The following is a 22855-nucleotide window of genomic DNA, read 5'->3' on the forward strand; positions in this document are numbered from 1 at the left end:
AGTTAATGGGTGCAGGAAATCAACATGGCACATGGATACATATGTAACAAACCTGCACATTGTGCACATGTACCCTAAAATCTAAAGTATAATAAAATAAAATAAAATAAAGAACTAGAAAAGCAACAGCAAACCAAACCCAAAGTTAGTAGAAGAAAAGAAATAAAGATTGGAGCAGAAATAAGTGAATTTAAATTAAATAAAACAATACAAAAGATCAATGAAACAAAAAGTTGGTTTTCTTTAAGAAGGAGATCATGTCTTTTGTGTGAACATGGATGAATCTGCAGGCCATTATCCTTACCAAACTAACGCAGGAAGAGAAAGCCAAATACCACATGTTCTCACTTATAAGTGGCAGCTAAATGATGAGAACTTATGTACGCAAAGAAGGGAACAACAGACAGTGGGACCTAATCGAGGATGGAGGATGGGAGTAGGAAGAGGAGCAGAAAAAATATTGGGTACTAGGCTTAGTACCTGGGTGACAAAAGAATCTATACAATAAGTACCCATGACATGAGTTTACCTATATAACAAACCTGCACATATACCCCTGAACCTAAAATAAAATTTTTCTAAAATTGGTTTTTTGAAAAGTTAAACAAAATTGACAAACTTTTAGCCAGAATAACTAAGAAAAAAAAGAGATAAGATCCAAATAAACAAAAGCAGGGATGAAAAAGGAGACATTACAACTGATACTGCAGAAATTCAAAGGATTATTAGTGGCTGCCATAAGCAACTATACATAAATAAATTGGAAACTCTAGAAGAAATGGACAAATTCCTAGACACATTTAACCCACCAAGATTGAATCATGAAGAAGTCTAAAACCTGAAGAGACCAATAACAAGTAATGAGACCTAAGCCATAATAAAAAGTCTCCCAATAAAGAAAAGCCTGGGACTGAGGGTTTTATTGCTAAATTACACAAAGTATTTAAAGAAGAATTAATACCAATCCTATTCAAACTATTCCAAAAAACAGAGGAGGAGGGAATACTTCCAAATTCATGCTACAAGGCCAGTATTTCCCTGATACCAAAACCAGACAAAGACATCAAAAAAAGAAAACTACAGGCCAATACCTCTGGTGCATACTAATCCAAAAATCCTCAACAAAATACCAGCAAACTGAATTCAACAATACATTAGAAAGATGATTCATCATGATCAAGTGGGATTTATCCCTGGGATGCAAGGATGGTTCAACACACACAAATGAATTAATGTGATACATCATGGCAACAGAATGAAGGACAAAAACCATATAATCATTTCAACTGATGCTGAAAAAGCATTTGATAAAGTTCCACATCCCTTCATGATAAAAACCTTCAAAAAACTGAGTACAGAAGGAACATACCTCAACATAATAAAAGCCATATACCACAGACCCACAGTTAGTATTATATTGCTTAGGGAAAAACTGAAAGCCCTTCCTCTGAGATATGGAACATGACAGGGATGCCCACTTTTACCACTGTTATTCAGCATAGTACTGGATGTCCTAGCTAAAGCACTCAGACAAGGGAAAGAAATAAAGTGTATCCAAATCGGAAAGGAAGAAGTCAAATTATCCTTGGTTGCAGATTATATGATCTTATATTTGGAAAAACTTAAAGACTCCACCAAAAAACTATTAGAACTGATGAACAAATCCAGTAACATTGCAGGATACAAAATCAACATGCAAAAATCAGTAGCATTTCTATATGCCGACAGTGAACAATCTGAAAAAGAAATTTAAAAAATAATCCCATTTACAATAGCAATAAATAAAATTAAATTCCCAGGAATTAACCAAAGAAGTCAACAATCTCTATACTGAAAACTATGAAACACTGATGAAAGAAATTAAAGGGAACAGCAAAAAATGGAAAGATATTCTATGTCCATGGGGTGGAAGTATTGTTAAAATGTGCATACTACCCAAAACAATCTACAGATTAAATGAAATCCCTATCAAAATACCAATGACATTCTTCACAGAAATGAAAAAAAAAATCCTAGAATTTATATGGAACCACAAAAGACCCAGAATAGCCAAAGCTATCCTAAGCAAAGAGAGCAAAACTGGAGGAATCACATTATCTGACTTTAAATTATACTACAGAGCTATAGCAGCCAAGATAGCATGGTACTGGCATAAAAACAGACACATAGACCAATGGAACAGAATAGAGGACCCAGAAACAAATCCACACACCTACGGTAAATGCATTTCCAACAAACGTGCCAAGAACATACACTGGGAAAAAAACAGTCTCTTCAATAAATGGTGCTGGGAAAACTGGATATCCATATGTAGAGAAATGAAACTAAACCTCTGTATCTTACCATATACAAAAATCAAACCAAAATGGATTAAAGACTTAAATCTAAGAACTCAAACTATGAAACTACTACAAGAAAACATTATGGCATCTCTCCAGAACACTGGTCTGGGCAAAAACTTCTTGAATATTATCCCACAAGCATAGGCAACCAAGGCAAAAATGGGCAAATGGGATCACATCAATTTAAGAGGCTTCTGCATGTCAAAGGAAACAATCCACAAAGTAAAGAGACAACCCACAGAATGGGATAAAAATATTTTCAGACTATTCATCTGACAACGGATTAATAGCCAGAATATATAAGGAGCTCAAACAACTTAATAGGAAAAAATTGAATAATTCAATCAAAACATGGACAAAATATTTGAATAGACATTTCTCAAAAGAAATGGCAAACAGGCATATGAAAAGGTGCTCAACATCACTGATCATCAGAGAAATGCAAATCAAAACTACAATGAGATATCATCTCACGCCGGTTAAAATGGCTTTTATTCAGAAGACAGGCAATAACAAATGCTAGCAAGGATATAGAGAAAAGGGAACCTTTGTACACTGCTGATAGGAATGTAAATTAGTACAAACGCTGTGGAGAAAAGTTTGGAAGTTCCTCAAAAACCTAAAAATTGAGCTATCATATGATCCAGCAATCCCACTGCTAGATACATACCCAAAAGAAAGGAAATTGTTACATCAAAGAGATATCTGCACTCCCACGTTTGTTGCAGCACTGTTGACAATAGCCAAGATTTGGAAGCAACCTAAGTGTCCATCAACAGATGAATGGATAAAGAAAATGTGTAAAAGTGTTCCTATTTCTCCACATCCTCTCCAGCACCTGTTGTTTCCTGATTTTTTAATGATGGCCATTCTAACTGGTGTGAGATGGTATCTCACTGTGGTTTTGATTTGCATTTCTCTGATGGCCAGTGATGATGAGCATTTCTTTATGTGTTTTCTGGCTGCATAAATGTCTTCTTTTGAGAAGTGTCTGTTCATGTCCTTTGCCCACTTTTTGATGGGGTTGTTTGTTTTTTTCTTGTAAATTTGTTGGAGTTCATTGTAGATTCTGGATATTAGCCCTTTGTCAGATGAGTAGGTTGCAAAAATTTTCTCCCATTCTGTAGGTTGCCTGTTCACTCTGATGGTAGTTTCTTTTGCTGTGCAGAAGCTCTTTAGTTTAATGAGATCCCATTTGTCAATTTTGGCTTTTGTTGCCATTGCTTTTGGTGTTTTAGACATGAAGTCCTTGCCCACGCCTATGGCCTGAATGGTATTGCCTAGGTTTTCTTGTAGGATTTTAATGGTTTTAGGTCTAACATTTAAGTCTTTAATCCATCTTGAATTAATTTTTGTATAAGGTGTAAGGAAGGGATCCTTTTACACTGTTGGTGGGACTGTAAACTAGTTCAACCATTGTGGAAGTCAGTGTGGCGATCCCTCAGGGATCTAGAACTAGAAATACCATTTGACCCAGCCATCCCATTACTGGGTATATACCCAAAGGAGTATAAATCATGCTGCTATAAAGACACATGCACACGTATGTTTATTGCGGCACTATTCACAATAGCAAAGACTTGGAACCAACCCAAATATCCAACAACAATAGACTGGATTAAGAAAATGTGGCACATATACACCATGGAATACTATGCAGCCATAAAAAATGATGAGTTCGTGTCCTTTGTAGGGACATGGATGAAACTGGAAAACATCATTCTCAGTAAACTATCGCAAGGACAAAAAACCAAACACCGCATGTTCTCACTCATAGGTGGGAATTGAACAATGAGAACTCATGGACACAGGAAGGGGAACATCACATTCCGGGTACTTTTGTGGGGTGGGGGGTGGGGGGGGCGGGGACAGCATTAGGAGATATACCTAATGCTAAATAACGAGCTAATGGGTGCAGGAAATCAACATGGCACATGGATACATATGTAACAAACCTGCACATTGTGCACATGTACCCTAAAACCTAAAGTATAATAAAAAAAAAAAAAAAGAAAATGTGGTACATATACACAATGGAGTACTATTCAGCTGTAAAAAAAGAACGAGCTCTTGTCATTTACAACACGGATGGAACTGGAGATCATTATCTTAAGTGAATAAGCCAGGCACAGAAAGACAAACATTACACATTCTTACTTATTTGTGGGATCTAAAAATCAAAACAATTGAACTCATGAAGATAGCAGAAGGATGGTTACCAGAGGCTAGGAAGGGCAGTGGGTGTTGTGGAGGAGGTAGGGATGGTTAATGGATACAAAATAATAGAAAGAATAAAACTTAGTATTTAATAGTACAACAGGGTGACTATGATTACAGTCAATAATTTAATGGTACATTTTAAAATAACTAGAAGAGTATAATTGGATTGTTTATAACACAAAGGATAAATGCTTGAGGGGATGGACACCCCATTCTCTCCATGATGTGATTATTACACATCACACACCTGTATCAAAACATCTCATGTACCCTATAAATATGTACCATAAAAATTAAAAATTAAAAAAATTGTTAAAAAACCCTCAAACCTAGCCCAACTTCTGGCTATATTAACAGAAACCCAAATATTATAGGCCTATTGGAAAGAAAGGTATACACAACTCTAATCATAAAAAGGATTCATCTCAGTATCTCCTGAGATGAAATATGTGATACAAAAGGTCCATCTTTAAATGAAAAGTACAAAGCATACCAAAAGTCAAGGCAAAACACACCCCCAGGGAGAAAAAAAAATCAATAATTAGAACTAGACTCAGATATGATTCAGTTATTTGGACTATCAGACGGGAAACTTCAAATAATTATGATGAATATGTTAAAGGCTCTAGTAGAAATGATGGTCAACATAAAGGAGAAGATGGATAATTTCAGAAGAGGTTAAAACAGTAAGAAATAATAAAGTGGAAATTCTAGAAATAAAAACGCATAGTAGCAAAGATCTTGATGTCTTGATTAACTCATCAGTAGACTAGGCAGAGCCAAGGAAAGAAGCAGTGAATTTGAAGGTAATCGATAGGAATTACCCCAACTGAAACACAAAGTGAATAAGAGTGACAAAGAAAAGGAAAAGGGCATCCAAGAGCTGTGAGAGGGTCAAATGGTCTAATGTACATGTAATTGGAATCCCAAAAAGAGAGATAAAACAGGGCTCAAAAAATGTTTGAAAAAACTATATAACCAAGATTTTTCCAGAATTACTGGCAGTTGCCAAACCACAGATCCAAGAAGGTCACATGAAACCAAAGAGGACAATTACAAACAAAACAAACACCTAGGCATGTGGTATGCAAACTGCTGAAAACCAAAAGCAAAAAGAAAATCCTGTAGGGAGCCAGAGAAGTAAGACATTAGCTACAGAAGAAGATGGATAATAATCACAGCAGACTTCTTGTTGGAAATCAGGCAAGCGATAAGACAATAGGATGGCATCATGAAGATTCCAAAATAAATAACTATTGCCCTATAGTTCTATACCCAGCCAAAAAAAATCTATCAAAAATGAAGGTGAAATAATTTTTTTAGACAAAAGCTTAAGAGAATTCCTAACTACCTTAGTACAAAGACTATGGAGGAAAGCTTGGGAGTCCCTCAAAAACCTAAGAATTGAGCTACCATATGATCCAGCAATCCCACTGCTAGGTATATTCCCAAAGGAAAGGAAATCAGTATACTGAAGAGATACCTGCACTCCCATGTTTGTTGCAGCACTGTTCACAGTAGCCAAGACTTGGAAGCAACCTCAGTGTCCATCAACAGATGAATGGAAACAAACACCTAGGCATGTAATACTTAAACTGGTGAAAACCAAAAGGAATAGATAAGACATATTAAAGAAAGTCCTTCAGGCAGAAAAAAAGAAGGTGTCAGTTGGAAATCTAGATCTACACTTAAGAATGGAATAATTTAAGGAAGAATAAAATTCATTTTTTCAGAGTTATAATTGTTCTGAAAAAATAGCTAATTAAGGCAAAACTAGTAACAATGCATTGTGTGTTAATATTAGTAACAAAAGTAAAAATAAAACATATCAAAATAACACAACCATATTTTACTGGCAAAAGACTTGAAAACATTTCATTAAGGAAGAGGATTTGCAGATAGCAAATAAGCACAGAAAAAAATGCATAACAGCAAGAATTATCAGGGAAATACCAATTAAAACCACTAACAGATAACACTACAAACTCATTAGAATGGCAAAAGAAAAATATTTCAATACCATATGTTGTTGAGAGTGTGGAACAGCAACAGGAATTCTCATTCATTTTTGGTAGAAATGAAAAGCTGTACAACTACCTTTGAAAACAGTCTGGCAATTTATTATAAAGTTAAACATTCACTTTACTATACGATCCATTAATCCCACACCTAGGTGAACTGAGAACGTTTGCACAAAAAATTTTATGCGAATGTTTATAGTAGATGTGTTCAGAAGTGTCAAAAATTAGAAACAGCCAGATGTCCTTCAACAGGCAAATAAACTGTGGCAAATGCATACAATGGAATCCTACACAGCAATAAAAAGAAACCCACTATCAATTCACACAATAACATGGATGAACTTTCAATGCATTTTTTAGGGAAAGAGGTCAAATCTGGCCGGGTGCAGTGGCTCACGCCTGTAATCCCAGCACTTGGGGAGGCCGAGGTGGGCGGATCACGAGGTCGGGAGATCGAGACCATCCTGGCTAACACGGTGAAACCCTGTCTCTACTAAAAATATTAAAAAATTAGCCAGGCGTGGTGGAGGGCGCCTGTGGTCCCAACTACTCAGGGAGCTGAGGCAGGAGAATGGCGTGAACCCGGGAGGTGGAGCTTGCAGTGAGCCAAGACTGAGCCACTGGACTCCAGCCTGGGCAACAGAGCGAGACTCCATCTCAAAAAAAAAAAAAAAAAAAAAAAGAGAAGTCAAATCCAAAGGACTGCATATTATATTATTCCACTTATGTCCTGTCCTGGAAGAAACCAAACTGTAAGAACACAAAATGAATCAGTGGTTGAGAGAGGTAAGAGTGATGGTAACTAAAAGGGACAGCATAACAGAATTTGGTGAATGTGTGACAGAACTGTTCTTCGGGTTACTGCGGTAGTAAATATATGACTACGCGTCAAAACCCATAGAACTGCATAGAGTTCTACACAAAAAGCAAATTTTACTCTGTACATTTTCATCGAAACATCAACCACGATGTTTGGAGGATCTCACTGAAGAGGGTAGGGGAGAAAGGCACTGACCTAAGTAACTCTGGAAAACATTGTTCTGACCAGATATGGCTGAAGACAAAAAGGACCGCACACAAACACTGGGCTCTAGTAAGATCATGAACACAAGCGCAAGCATCATAACTAAATTTGAGTAGCAATTTTTGAGTCTACTGTCCATGGTATAGGATGATATGTTTTGAAAGATTATTTTAGAAATGAATATGCAAAGTCAAATAATTATCACAGTGAGCTTGAGGACAATAAGTCCATGAACCTTCGGGCTTGAGGAATCCCCAGTCACCTTTGTATCTTCTCACGCTAAGACCTAACCTGTTAACACTTCTCTGCCCTTACTGGATGGTGATATAAGTCCTTTGAAGACAAGGTTGTTTCCTTATTTGACTTTCTGCACCCCAAGATCATGGATGGGGCCTAGAACATTGTAGACATGCAAGAATGGTGCAGAGTAAATGAGATGAAGTGGGCTGTCCAGGATCATACAGCTGACAACTGGCAGGTCCTGGGAGCCCCTCTCTGCCCCTCACCAGCACTGGAAGTCACTCTCAGCCCCAATTCCAAAAGATCTCCCTAGCTCAGCCCTTCAAGCTCAGATCATGATGCTTTGCACTTGGCTACATTTCTTTTTATCAATTCATCTCACACAGGTCCATCTGGCCTCCATCATTGGACCTTGGCTGGGACGTGCCATTTCTTCATCTCTCTCTGTTGGTTTGCTCAGTGTTCAGCCTGTAACTGACTGAATGTCCAGGCCTCCCAGCCAGTGTGGGCCTTGGGGCAGGGTGGGCAGAATGGGGATCACTGCACTGCTTTCTCTTCCCATCTCATTCAACACACTTCCATCACAGAATCTTAACATCTTGGCACTGAATAAGAACTCGGAGGTCTGATCTGGGCCCACTTAGTGGAGATGTAGCCCAGAGAGGACATCTGTCTTAAAGGTACAGAGTTCACACTGAATGTGAGGTTAAAATTCAGACCTGCCTTGGGGCCAGCTATGTTATGTGGTGGGCTCTGGGCAGGACTCTGGGGACACAAAGTGAATCAGAGAGGCGATGCCCTGCAGGAAGCCCAACTAAGTGAAGGAGACAGACTCATGTGCAAAATATTGTAAAATACAATGATTAGTAGGACAGTAGGGTTTGCACAGTGCTTATAAGACGCCAGGACTCAGTAGCTGTGTTCAGCCCAACCCAACTACAAGAAGGGGCTCATACTCATCTTAATTTGAGATTCCCAGGACATCTCTGTTCCAACAGGCCTCAATGACCCCCACAACCTGACCTTATCTCACTCCCTATTAGATGGCACCAGCATAGAGCACAGACAATCTCTGGAATCTGCTTGGTAGGACTCCCCTATGAAGACAACAAAATATTCTTACCCAAGGAGAAATAGCCCTGTCCAAACCATACGGAACAAGGTTTGATTCTACCTTTATAGTCAAGTGTTACCAAAATGTTGCCCCTTATCAAGACTATACAAGCAACGCAGGCCCAAGATTATGATTTGACTACAAAGTTTAGCGTATGTTTATCTGTAGGATGTTTTCATTTTGGCATTTATTTCATGGCATAGGGAGATTTAAAAAGCACCACCAACATTTGCAAGCCTAGGAAAATATCTAAGCACTTCTTATTCATCAAACGGTGCCGGAGAAGGGATTGGGGGTTGATGATCTGGTGAAACCCCAGCATATCATGCTGCCCAGCCCCAGTTCTGACTGCACTCCCTGGAACCTACTGGAGAAAAGTGCTGTTAATTAGGTGCCATTGGCACAGGTGCTCAACCCACAAGCTTAGGTGTTGAGGGTCTGCACATAAATTAGTCAAAGAAAAGATAAACATTTTGGCAGGATAAGCATATTCTCAGGGGAGAAAGAGAGAATTGCAGGGCTTGTGTTTTCTAAACTTGTTTTGAAATTATAAAAATTTATTTTAGAAAAGAAATGTTTATAAAATGAATGCTGTGAATTGTGAACTCAAGGTATAAAACTTGTTAGCTGAGCATTTTTGTCTCTGAGACTTTGAGAAAAGGGAAAAGTAAATACGAACGATGTCCTCCCCACCACTTGCTCCAGAATGAGAGCAGGAAAAAGGTTTCTAGAAAGGCCCAAGCTGAAAAGACATGGCAGAGGTTAAGATCTGTTCAGTGCTGCCAAGAGAAGGCTGGACACCCAAACTCACACTCAAAGTGGAGATTTCCAGAGAGACACCCAGCAAATAAGAACAGTCAGGCTGAGCGAGTCACTGAGGAAGGCTTGATGTGAAAGCATGGCCTCCACGCAGTCTGCAGGATCTACACCTTTCTTGACTGTGAGTCCTTTCCAACACAGGAAAGGCTGGTTGGAATCCTGGCTATGAAAGTTCTAGTTCTGTGTGGCCTCAGACCTGGCTCCCATGGTGACTTATTGTGATTCCTACTTTAAAAGACTCTGCTTTGTGAAACCCTCGATTTACATTAGCAATAAATTAAGATAATCACATCTAACATACTATTCTAGTGTAACTTATCTAATGCAGGTAATCTTATCTAACATATTTGTAATAGAATTCAGTTTAAACATGTAATTAAGCCATATTTTTCAGCACAATTGGCCTGGGATGGAGTTTTAAGGAGGTGCTGTTGGGAGCTAACTCAACAACCAAATCCCTGTCAAGAACAGGAAGGTGACCTAAATGAGGAAGGTGGGTCTGCTGTGAATGACAGGGACATGGGACTGCAGAGAGCACACCCCAAGCCCTACTGAAAGGGACCTCAGCTGAGCCCACTGCTGCCATATGGGAATGCCAGGACTGTGTTCAGAGAGCTTCTGATTTTTCCAGAGAAATGGGAAATCTAGATTCTTAGTGATACAATATTGGCATCTAAGTTATGTATAGTTTTAAAGTACTTTTCTAGACAAATAGAGCGTGTCTTTGGGATATATTTGTCTCAAGGCCTATCATTTTATGATCACATCATCCTGATACATATAGTATGATGCCAGAGGAAAGGTAGGAAAGTATATCACACTTCATGCTCTCCATTCCTTATTAAAAACTTTTGCCGGTTCCCCACAGACTCTACCAGAAATAGGAAATAGGTTCATCTTGCTGGCCAATGTAAATCAATTCATAGTTGTTACTCAAGGGAGTTCTGCTTGAGAAGGAATCTGGGCTCCAGCATGAAGGAGTGCTGGGATTGATTAATGATGTCTACTAAGGCCACATGCTAGGGAGCAGTGTCTTACCACATGCATGTCTTATATTTGCCACTGTGATCCATAAATTTGGTCCACATACCTTAGTAGAGTTTTGATGGTCTTCAAATCTCCATCTTTCTAAACTCATGCCCTGCTCCCATCCTCCCACCAACATGCACCTAACACTCAAACTCCCCCTTCCCTCTACTCAAAGAGATCATCATTCCTTACATTCACCTTGCTTTTATAATTCTTGCTCTTATGTTCTTCTCTGTCTGAAATGCCCTCATCATTCTTGTTTGCCTCCTGTGCACCCCTCAAGACACAGCTCGAACATCACCTTCTCCATAAAGTCTTCCCTGTCTCTCCAATCATAACACTCGTGTGCCTCCATTTTACTTTTACATTTTACCCATGTTTACAGGAGGATTTACAAATGTGACCCATTCAGGGTCATAAATCAGGTCTTAATTATCTATGCATCTCTGGCATACCTGGCACCACAACGGACTCAAAATGTATTTATGGATTAATGGAATTTATTTATTAATGGTGATTTAACTTCTTATGAGGTTTGAATCAATGGCATATCTTGGTCCAAGTCTCCCAAAGTTCAGTTGTCTGTGTGATATGGTTTGGCTGTGTCCCCAACCAAATCTCATCTTGTAGTTCCCATAATCCCCACGTGTCATTGGAGGGACTCCCATAATCCCGTGTCACGGGAGGCAATGAAATCACTGGGGCAGTTACTCCCATGCTGCTATTCTTGTGACAGTAAGTGAGTTCTCACAAGATCTGATGGTTTTATAAGGGGCTTTTTCCCTTTTTGCTTGGCACTTCTCCTTCCTGCTGCCATGTGAAGAAGGATTTGTTTGCTTCCCCTTCTACCATTATTGTAAGTTTCCTGAGGCCTCCCAAGCCATGATGAACTGTGTGTCAATTAAAACTCTTTCCTTTATAAATTACCCAGTCTCAGGTATATATGTATTAGCAGTGTGAGAACAGACTATTACAGTGTGGGACTCTCATAGCTTTTGTCATGTCTTCAGATCTTAAACTAGTTTGTTTTATCACTGGAGAAAGACAGCACATTAAGCTGATTTGAAGTGATAATATGGGATATTTTATTGGTGATCTATAACATCTGATTTCTCCATCCTTCCATTCACTTGTGGAAGGAGGCTCACTTGCTAAATATTTATAACTTTCATAGGCATGACTGGCCACTGTCCTTCAAATTCACACAGTTTGGGAAAAGCCAGTTCAGCTCTGCCTACTCAGCTTTGTCCCAAACAAGAATATATCTGTAATTCTTTGTGATAATGACATTATTTTCTAAAGTACATTAAAATAAATGTATAGATATTAAAAATCTTGAAAGGTATGTCTATGTGCCACCAAGCCTCATTTGATACACCCCCAGTGGCACATGTGCTGTGTTTGAAGAAATGCTGAAGTAAGAGATGTATTTCCTGAAAGCACACAGTAGGCACAATTGAAAGGCTCTGCTGACACATCGCAAGTATGATTTATAAATCTCATTTGAAGATGCCATTAAGATACCTATCTTATTGATGACTAAACAGAAGTCCCAGAATGACAGCACTCCTACTCACTCAAGATCAATATTATAACTCAGTTGAAGAGTCTGATGCTCAATTGTCTTCCCTAAATCACTGTTGGCAACTCCTCATACAGAGGGTGCTTGTTTCAAAACAGATTTATGGCCACAGGAGCCTCCCTTTCCTTTCACAAAATGGGATGAGTCACCTGACTCTCTCTTGTCTTGCAGGAAGATGCAATGCTTATAATATTCTAATAATTGTGTATTTTTAAGGATATGGATCCCTCTGTCCAGCAGCCTGTGGTCAGGCTCTTCAGAATAGACTATAAATCCTGTCTGCCACAGAGACCACATGCCCAGTTAAATGCCACAGCAGGGCCTGGTGTGGTGGCTCATGCCTGTAATCCCAGCACTTTGGGAGGCTAAGGTGGGTGGATCACCTGAGGTCAGGAGTTCAAGACCAGCAGGGCTAATAACATGGTGAAACCCTGTCTCTACTGAAAGTATAAAAATTAGCCAGGCATGGTGGCGCACATCTGTAATCCCTGTTACTTGGGAGGCTGAGGCAGGAGAATTGCTTGAACCCGGGAGGCAGAAGTTGCAATGAGCCGAGATCGTGTCACTGCATGCCAGCCTGGGTGACAGAGTGAGACTCTGTCTCAATAAATAAATAAATAAATATAAATAAATGCTACAGCAGGCAGGTGGTCCAGGGCACTTTGAAGGCCCAGAATAGCCTGCAGAACACAGATGAGCAGAGCTTCTTGGGAAGCCAGGTGCTGACTCTTCGCCTGGATTTTTGTGTACGGAGATTCTGAGTGCCGATCCAAGTGCTGCTCCCTTTATCCAGCAAGTACACATTTAGCTGTTTCAAAAACAGCCAGAAGAAAATCATTGGGGCAACATAAACATAGCCATTTGATACCTTTGCAGAGATAACTCAATCAAAAACTCACTTCCCACTGCCTCTACCACTACCAAATTTTCAAGGTCAGTCAGGGGCAGAATGCTTGCTGCCTAGCACTGCACTTCCAACTGTCTTACTTCCTTATATATTTCGGTAATCCCAGAAATTACCAAAAATTTAAAAATAATAACTAATATTGACAAATTTGACAGTTTAGGGCACTTCAAGTATGTTACTTCATTGGTTACCAAACTGGAGTCAATTGCATACTACCTTTAAGATTTGTATGATATTTACATACCACCTATAACATTATTAACATAACATTCTGAAGTGCTGACTTTAGAGATGACTTGGCCCCATAAGGACCTCTGTGGACCCATTCTCCACCAAAACAATCATAACTGGAGAAAATTTGTATTCTTTAAAAAAAAAAAAAAAAAAACATTTAAAGGATACTGGTTTAACCATTTAAATGGAAACCATCCTAAGGGCAGACATCAAATAAGGAGTCACCGATTTAAGAAAATCTCTGAATCTCAGAAAGAAGAGCAAGTGGCCCATGAGCCAGAACCCACTTCCTTCTTCCACACTACTCAGCTAAGAATAACAGAATCTCTATTTCAGACAGATGTGGTCAAAGATGGGGCTCTTACTACCCCCATACGCCAGGTATAGCTATGTTATTTCCCAAGGGGAGGCGGGCTACCAACATTGCTCATCTCCACTCTAGCTCCATGTGGCAGAATCTAAATACCAGGTCAGTGTGACCGAGAGAGAACAGGCTCCCTTCCTCCACCCAGCCCTACTTGCAGGTCAGATGCCCCACTCCATGCATGGCAAGCTGAGACTACTATGGCCGAATCACCCTCACCTCAGCTCACTCACAGGCCATAAGTTCCAATTTGGGAGAGGCAGGCTGAGAATACTAGAGGCTACTGTCCCCAGCCAGCACCCTGCTTTTAAAATAAAGGTGTCACCCAGAGAAAAGTGGACAACTGCACCTGATGTCTCAGATTTTTAAGAAGGAAGAGGGGCAGGTCATAAGAACAAAGAGCTCCCAAGCTCTCCCTAAAGGAACTCAGTCTTTATGGACCAGAGTGTAGGGAAGTTAAAACCTAAGGGTATTCTCAAAAATAATGGAGTTTTTTTTTTGTAGTAAGCAATTAAAGGCGGACTGGCAGCTGCAGGTGAGCCACTATTAATATATAAACTCAAAGTCAGTTTCCCAGAAAGAATCAGATAAAGAGCTCTCCTGGGGTCTAGACAAACCTCAGAGACACCTCAAACACTACCCCTCAAAGGGGCCTGAATTTAATGTATCAGACTGTGGAACAACTTATGCCCCGGGGCATTATTAGAAACAACAGAGTGATAAGCTGGAAAGTAGTGGAGCCTAACACCTTGGTATGATACCAACAGAAATGAACAATTTAACAGAAATATCATGTAAAAGGCAGTGAAGGCCGGGCATGGTGGCTCACGCCTGTAATCCCAACACTTTGGGAGGCCGAGGGGGGCGGATCACCTGAGGTCGGGAGTTCGAGACCAGCCTGACCAACATGGAGAAACCCCGTCTCTACTAAAAATACAAAATTAGCTGAGTGTGGTGGCGCATGCCTGTAATCCCAGCTACTCGGGAGGCTGAGGCAAGAGAATTGCTTGAACCCGGGAGGTGGAGGTTGTGGTGAGCCGAGATGGCACCACTGCACTCCAGCCTGGGCAATAAGAGTGAAATTCCGTCTCAAAAAAAAAAAAAAAAAAAAAGGGCAGTGAAAGAGCCCTACTAAAATCACTGTCATAGCAGGGTGACTATCAGCATGCCCAAGGATGTGCCTTCTGAGAAGTGACATAAGGTGCTCACATTGGAAGGGAAATAGACTTTAATTAAATGTATCAGTCAGGTTGCCAAACGAACAAATAAGCAAACAACAAAAAGCCATGGGCATAGAGATCAGTACCCAGAGTGGTAAAAGCTTTCAAAAACAATAAAAAATCACAAACATGAAAAGAAATGGTGTCTTAGTCAGCTTGGTCTGTTACAACAAAATACCACAGACTGGGTGGTTTAAACAACAGAAATTTATTTCTCATGGCTCGGGAAGATGGGAAGTCTATGATAAAGATGCTAGCCGACTTGGTTATTAGTGGATGCCCACTTTCTGGCTTGTAGACAGCAGCTTTCTCACTGTGTGCTCACATGGCCATTCCTAATGCACCTGGAGAAAAGATGTCTGTGTCTTTCTCTTCTTATAAGGGCCCTAATCCCATCACAGAGTCCCATCCTCATGACTAATCTCAACTTAACTACCTCCCAAAGGCCCCATCTCCAAAAACCATCACGTTGGTCATTAGGGCTGCAACACATGAATTGGGTGGGGGGACGCAAAATTAAGTTCATAACAGAAAAGTGTTACCCACTGAAGGAAACTAAATATTTCATTCTTAAAATATATTTCAATATATTTTTAGATGGCTCCTCAGAGGACCTGAAAACAGAAGTAGCTTTGCAAAGCTGTCTTCTGTGGAGCAGATTTGCATCTGTAGATACTCTGCACTGTTATGGCTAAGCTTTCTCTGAGGACCCTCCCTTGTGCAGATCAGGAAATAAGCCTGACAACTTTAGAGGCCTGAAAGAAACATTTACTATCTCTTCTCTGAGGGCTGCTCCTTGTGGGGTTTCAGCTACATGGCAAGACCACCTTTGCCAGCCAGGCTTCCTCTTCTGCCTCTCCTATAACCTCTTTTGCCATGGTCCAAGCCTCCATTCTTTCTGTAACCTTGAGATGGTATAAAAGTGTCATATACACCATGGAATACTATGCAGCCATAAAAAATGATGCGTCCATGTCCTTTGTAGGGACATGGATGAAGCTGGAAACCATCATTCTCAGCAAACTATCACAAGGACAAAAACCCAAACACCACATGTTCTCACTTATAGGTGGGAATTGAACAATGAGAACATGTGGACACAGGAAGGGGAACATCACACACTGGGGCCAGTTGTGGGGTTGGGGGAGGGGGGAGGGATAGCATTAGGAGATATACCTAATGTTAAATGACGAGTTAATGGGTGCAGCACACCAACATGGCACATGTATGCATATGTAACAAACCTGCACGTTGTGCACATGTACCCTAAAACTTAAAGTATAATAAAAAATACTGTCAACCATTAAGCTATTTCTTTGAATTCTTTGTATGACTTCTTTGCACATTAATAAATGTGTATGACTCTTCTCCTATTAATCTGCCTTTTGTCAGTTGATTTTTCAGCAAGTCTTCAGAAGGCAAAGCGGAAGTTTAGCCTTGGCCCCTACACCACTCACAGTGGTAAAAAAACAAAACAGGTACCAGATACTGCCTATGAGAGGGCACAGATGTTCAACTTAACAAAGATTTGAAAGCAGCCATTATAAATATTTTTGAACAATGTAGAAATATCTTTAAAGACATAAATATGTTCAGAATTAGCATAAAGAAGTAAAAGAAGGCACTATGACAATGTGTCAATAAATAGACAATATCAGAAAAAGAAATTTTAAAAAACACCAAATGAAAATTGCAGAGTTGAAAAGTAGAAAAATTTAAATGAAAAATTTGCTAGATTCGCTCAAAATAGATTTGAGGTGGAAGAAGAAATAAGCAGCAACATTGAGGATAGACTGATAGAGATTATGCAATCCAAGGAACAAAGGAGAAAAAAGAATCAATAAAAGTGAAAAGCGCTTAAGAGAAATGTGGTCATCATTAAGCATCTAGATAGATAGATAGATAGATAGATAGATAGATAGATAGATAGATAGATACATAGATACATAGATACATAGAGATAGATAGATAGATATCATATATATATATCTACATATGAATGATGAGCATTCTAGGAAGAGTAGAAAGAGAAAGATGTAGAAAAAATATTTGAAGAAATAATGATTGAAAACATTCCCAAATTTAATAAAAATTTTAGTCTACACATCAAAGAAGTTTAGACTTCAAGTAGAATAGAGACAAAGAGGTTCACACTCAGACACATCACAGTAAAAATTATGAAAGACAAAGACACAGAGAAAATACTTAAAACAGCAAAAGAAAAATGACTCATATTGTATAAGAGAAACTCAATAAAATTAACAGCTGACTTCTCATCAGAAATAATAAAACCTGAGGACAGCAGGATAACATTCAAAAGGCTCAAAAAGTAAACTGTCAACCAAGAATCCTACAACTAGCAAAACTATCTTTCAAAAATGAGGGGAAATTAATATATTCTTGATAAACAGAAACTAAGAGAAAGAGGTGCTAGCAGCCCCACCTTACAAGAAATGGTGAAGGAGGTTCTTCAGACTGAAAGCAAGTTACCTAGACAGTATTCTGAATCCACATTTTTAAAAAAGTGTATATCCAGTACTGGGATTGCTGGGTCTAATGGTAGCTCTGTTTTAAGTTCTTTCAGAAAATTTCAGACTGCTTTCCACAGGGGCTGGACTAATTTACATTCCCACTAAAAGTGTTCTCTTTTTTCTACAGCTTTGCCAGCATTTGTTGTTTTTCAAATTTTTAATAAATAATTCTACCAAAAAGATACATGAACTCGGATGTTCAATGCTGTACTGTTCACAACAGCGAAGACACAGAATCTACCCAGGTGCCCATCAGTGGTAGACTGGATAAAGAAATGTGGGATATATACACCATGGAGTACTATGCAGCCATAAGAAAAAGAATGAAATCATGTCCTTTGCAGCAACATGGATGGAGCTGGAGGCCATAATCCTAAGCAAATTAACACAAGAACCAAAAAGTAAACACTGCATGTTCTCACTTATAAGTGGGAACTAAACATTGAGCACACGTGGACATAAGTAAGAGAACAGACACTGTGGACTACTACAGAGTAGAGGGTGGGAGGATGGGTTAAAAAACTATCAGGCACTATTCTCACTACCTGGGTGACAAGATCCATACTCCATATCTCAGCACCATGAAATATTCCCATGTAAAAAATATGCACATGTACCCACATTTCTAAAATAAATGTTGAAATTAGAAGAGTGCCAGTAAAAGCAATTACATAATTATAAGAGACAGTATAAAAGTATATTTCTTTTTCTTCCTTTCTTAACTGCTTTAAAAGCAATAATATAAAACAGTATTATTGTTGGGCCAATAACATGAATAAATGTAATATATGTAACAATAACAGCAAAAAGAATGTAGGTGGGAGCAAAACTGTATGAGAGTAAGAAAATGACATCAAATGGAAACTTTGATTCACAGAATCAAATAAAATGAGCAAGCCAGAAATGGTACATGAGGAAGTTAATAAACAAACTATATAAATATGTACTTGCTCTACCTCTTCTCTATGCTTCTGAGACATAACATTATATAAAGTCTAATTATAATAATGCATTGCTGCCTTTATAACATATAGACATGTAATATCTATAACAAATATAGCACAAAAAGGGGTAAGAGGAAGGAGTTATATAAAATTAATGCTTCTGTATCTCACTGGAATTAAGTTATAAAATCTGAAGTTTATCTGATAAGATATATGGTAAACCCCTTAACAACTATTAAGAAAATAACTCAAAAATAGTGAAGATATCATTAAAGAAATTAAAATGTTACACTAGAAAATTTAAGTGATATGAGACATGTAGGAAACGGAGTAAAGTAGAAAATGTAAATTCAAACATAGCAATAATAACATTCATGTTAACTAATTTAACAATTCAACAAATAGGCAGATTAACAGACTAGATTAAAATGGAAGATCCAACTATGTTGTCTACAGGAGAAATATTTTGAATTCAAAGAAAAATTCGATTGTGGATATCCCATTTACTCTGATGTGATTACTACACACGTATGCCCATATCAAAGTATCTCATGTACCCCATAAACACCCACTATATACCCACAAAAATTAAAAATTTAAAAATACACTTTTAAAGATAAATTAGATTGAAAGGAAAAGGATAGAGGGACAAGTATCATCCAAACAACAACCATAAGAAAGCCAGAGTGGCTATATAAATATAAGATGGATTTTTAATGTTACTAGACAACAGTATGTCTGTGTATATATATATATATATATATATATGTTACTAGACAACAGTATATATATATTTATATTTATATATATACACACACACTTCAAAACATCATGTTGTACAAAATAAATACACACAATCATATTGGTCATTTTTTTATTTTTATTTTATTATTTATTTATTTATTTATTTTTGACACGGAGTCTCGCTCTGGCGCCCAGGCTGGAGTGCAGTGGCAAGCGATCTCAGCTCACTGCAACCTCCACCTCCCAGGTTCAAGCGATTCTCCTGCCTCAGCCTCCTGAGTAGGTGGGATTACAAGCATGCACCACCACGCCTGGCTAATTTTTGTATTTTTAGTAGATGCAAGGTTTCACCAAGTTGGTCAGGCTCATCTCAAACTCCTGACCTTGTGATCCACCTGCCTTGGCCTCCCAAAGTGCTGGGATTACAGGCGTAAGCCACCGTGCCTGGCCTTATTGGTCATTTTTTCAAAAATTAAAATTAAAAGGGACATTTTTTAATGATAAAGTGGTCAATATATTAGGAAGAAATAACAATTATAAATATATTCACCAAAAATTACAGCCCCAAATCTCTGAAGCAAAAACGGACAGAACTGAGAGAATAAATAGAAAATTCAACAATACTAGTGGGAGTCTTAAATTCCCAACTTTCATGATGAGTAGGACAACTAGAAAGAAGATCAACATGGAAATAGAAGACTCAAACCACATTATAAACCAATTTGACCTAACATATCTATAAAATACTCCACAAAACAACAACAAAATACATATTCTTCTTAAGTGCACAAGGAAAATGTTCCATTATAGACCATATTCTAAGGCCATAAATCAAGCCACAGTTAATTTAAATGAATTAAAATCATACAAATAATGTTGTCAGATCATAATAGACAAATCAGAAATTTAGAAAATGTAAATAAACTTGAGAAATTAACAAATATTTTGAAATAAATACACTGCTAAATAACCAGTCAGCCAATAAATAACAAAGGAAATTAGAAAACATTATGAGGTTAATGAAAATGAAGACACAATACACCAAAATTATGGGATGTAGCTAATATAGTGTTTAGATGGAAACAGTAAGAATATAAGTAGTTAATGCTTACATAAAAATATAAGTTCTCAAATTAATAACCTAATGCTCCATCTTAAGAGAGTGGAAAAGAAAAGCAAACTAAACCTAAAGCATCATCAGAAAGGATAAAATAAACATTAGAGCTGAATTAATGAAATATATCATAGAAAAAAATAGAGAAAAAATAAGCAAAACCAAAAATTGGTTTTTTAAAAATATCAACAAAATTGATAAACCTTTACCTGGATTCACCAAGGAAAAGGGAGAAAAAAACCCAAGTAGTTATAAAAGTCAGTCATGAAAGAAGGGACATTCCAACTAACTTTACAGAAATAAAAACGAGTTGTAGATAAATGTTATGAATACTTGTGTGCAAACAGATTGCGTAACCCAAGAGGAAATGGTCAAATCCCTAAAAAGACAAATAAAAATTGGTGAAACTGACTGAGAAAGAAATACAAAGTCTGAATACACCTATGACAAGTAAACAGATTAGATTAGTAATCAAAAATAAGAAGAAAAACCTACAAAGAAAAGCCAAGGTCTAGATATCTTCACTGGTAAATTCCACAAAATATTTAAAGAAGAATTAACACCAACCCTTGACAAACTCTTCCAAATAATAACAGAGGAGGGAAATCTTCCTGGATCATTCTGTAAGGCCAATTTTATCCTGGCATCAAAACCAAAGAAGTCATATAAAAGGAAAATTCCAGATCTGTATATCCTATGAATATACTCTTCAAGAAAATAATAGAAAACCAATCCAACAATATATAGCTTCATATATTTATTTTTTTTACCATTTGTTGAAAAGGCAATTCTTTTCTCCCATTGCATTGCCATTGGTTTATATAATAAAACTAATAATGGTTAAATAAAACGTATATACACACACATACACACACACACAGAGAGAGAGAGAGAGAGAGAGAGAGAGAGAGATTTTACACCATAACCTAACGAGGTTTATCCCAGTATCCCAGGAATGTAGGGTTAGTTTGACATCAGAAAATCAATTAGCAAAATCAGCATATCAACAAAGAACAAAAATACATGATCGACTCAATGGACACAGAAAGAGCACATGACAAAATATACAACCAGTCCATGTTAAAAACTATCAACAAACTAGGAATAGAAGAGAAACTCCTCATTCTGATAAAGGGCATCTACCGAAGCCCACAGCTAACATTGAGCTTAACAGTGAAAGTTTGTCACTAACGACGATCTTATGCCACCATAAGATTAGCAAGAAGATAGGATATCTTCTCTCACCACTTCTATTCAACATTGCACAGGAAGTTCTAGCCAAGAAAATTAGGGAAGAAAATGAAATAAAAGGTACCTAGATTGGAAAGGAAAAAGTGAATTATCTCTCATTACATATGACATGCTATTATATATATAGAAAATCCTATGGAATCCACTAATAACCATTAGAACCAATGAACAAATTCAGCAAGCATGCAAGATACAAGATCAATATACAAATATAAATAGTATTTCTATAGAATAGCAATCAAAGTTAGAAAATTAAATTAGGAAAATAATTGCATTTACAAAAGCAAGAAAAGAGAAAAAAAATACTTAGGAATGAACTAAGAAAGAGGTACAAAACATGCTCTGAAAACCAAACCATTGTTGAAATAAATGAAAGACCTAAGCAAATGAAAATACACCTCAGAATCAAGGTTCAAAAGATCCAATATATATTTTTTTTTTTGAGACGGAGTCTCACTCTGTCGCCCAGGCTGGAGTGCAGTGGCACATCTCCGCTCACTGCAAGCTCCACCTCCCGGGTTCAGGCCATTCTCCTGCCTCAGCCTCCTGAGTAGCTGGGACTACAGGCGCCCGCCACCAGGCTCGGCTAATTTTTGGCATTTTTAGTGGAGACGGGGTTTCACCATGTTAGCCAGAATGGTCTCGATCTCCTGACCTCGTGATCCACCCGCCTTGGCCTCCCACAGTGGCCTGAGCCGGGCACGGCCCAAAAGATCCAATATTCTTAAGGTGGCAATACCACCCCCAAAAAAATTACCTACAAATTCAATGCAATTTCTATCAAAATTCCAGCTTTTCTAACAGAGCTTGGTAAGCTAATTCTATTATTCACAAGGAAATGCAACGGACCCAGAATAGCCAAATAACCTTGAAAAAGAACAAAGTCGAAACTCATACTTTATGATTTCAAAACTTTCTAAATCAAGAGAGTGTGGTATTGACATAAGATAGACATATGATTCAATGGAATAGAAATTAGAGTAAATAAATAAACACATTTATGGTCTGATATGGTTTGGCTCTGTCCCCACCCAAATATCGCCTTGAATTGTAATCCCCATAATCCTCACAAGTCAAGGGCGGGACCAAGTGGAAGTAATTGAATGATGGGGGTGGTTTCCCCATGATGTTCTCGTGACAGTGAATGAGTCTCAG

General features: G+C 38.1%; 1 protein-coding gene across 7 annotated transcripts in view; it reads right to left on the reverse strand.

Annotated features, from left to right (window-relative positions):
* Nucleotides 1-22855, reverse strand: part of TMEM132B (transmembrane protein 132B) — a 497414-nt gene that overhangs the window by 24394 nt on the left and 450165 nt on the right. The window contains exon 1 of one of the 7 annotated variants that reach the window (XM_058426044.1): nucleotides 9773-9905. The exons of 5 other annotated variants lie outside the window; for them this stretch is intronic. The gene's annotated coding sequence lies outside the window, so the exon portion shown is untranslated. Of the gene's footprint in view, nucleotides 1-9772; nucleotides 9906-22855 lie in introns of those variants that run through there. One more of the 7 variants, XM_058426045.1, reaches the window with a different exon arrangement.

The sequence above is a fragment of the Hylobates moloch genome, unplaced genomic scaffold (assembly GCF_009828535.3).
Source record: "Hylobates moloch isolate HMO894 unplaced genomic scaffold, HMol_V3 SCAFFOLD_12, whole genome shotgun sequence".
In the NCBI taxonomy this organism is placed as follows: domain Eukaryota; kingdom Metazoa; phylum Chordata; class Mammalia; order Primates; family Hylobatidae; genus Hylobates; species Hylobates moloch.